Raw genomic sequence first — 1158 nt, 5'->3', positions numbered from 1 at the left:
CTGGGAGACTCTGAGTCATTCTTACTGGAAGTCTAGGACCAGGTCACATGTGAATACTATTTCTTGAAGGTGTGGTTTCAACCTCTGTTGCAGATGTGGTTACTAAAGGTTCTGATCCCACCTGAACGGAAAGGTCTGAGGATATTGATTCAACCCTGGGTTCTTCCCTAACTACAGGATAGGGTGGGGTAGAGAAAGGATATTTGGGGGAAATTTTACTTGGATGAAGATTTTCTTGGATGTAGTTTGAAGACTGCAGTGTTTGAAGTCTCTGAGGGAAGAGATTTGGTCTGTCTGGATCAAGATTTCAGGCAGATTAGGATTCCATTCACAGCCCCTGAGCTTCCTTCCCAAGGCTGGATTGTAATTATAGCAATATTTCGTGGAGGATTTTTCTACATGATAAACAAAGAGCCAAGAAATAAAATTTTAAAAATGCCCTAATTCATTGCAATTTTTATCAGCCATAGTCACTCCATGGGGGAGAACTTAAATCATGATTACCAGAGCTTTCAAAGGTTTGCAAATAGTGGTGATTATAAATAAAAATATCTTATTTGAGCAAGGATTTTGTTTCTTTATTAGTGTTCATTAGATATTACAATGAAAAAAGCATGAAATGGTAAAAATGCAGATAAATATAAAAACATGTTTTCTAGTTTTTTTTTTATTTTTAAGTTAAAAAAGGAATTGTTTAAAGTGAAAATTATTTGGGGGTTTATAACATACCCAGAAGTAAAATATGATGACAATGGCACAAAGAATAGAAGGAAGAAATGGAAGTATAATGTTGTAAGTTTCTTATACATGTGAAGTGGTGTGTTATTATTTGAAGGTAGAATGTATTAAGATGAATACTTTAAACTCCTAACAACTACTGAAAAAAAAGAGGTATAGCTAAGAGGCCAATGGAGAAGATAAAATAGAATACTAAGCATAATTAATTCAAAATAAGAAATAAAAAAGGGAAAGCCTGATAAGACAAAGAGAAAACAAACTGTAAGATGGTAGAGTTTAAAACAACCATACTAATAATTGAATTAAATGCACATGGCCTAAATATTCTAATGAAAAGGCAAAGACTGTCAGAATGCACAAAAAAAAGTACAGGCCAACTTTATGCTCTCTACATAATGCCCTCTTTAAATATGAAGGCAA

The sequence above is a fragment of the Nomascus leucogenys genome, chromosome 22a (assembly GCF_006542625.1).
Source record: "Nomascus leucogenys isolate Asia chromosome 22a, Asia_NLE_v1, whole genome shotgun sequence".
NCBI classification, from domain to species: Eukaryota; Metazoa; Chordata; class Mammalia; order Primates; family Hylobatidae; genus Nomascus; species Nomascus leucogenys.
This window is presented reverse-complemented; position numbering follows the sequence as displayed.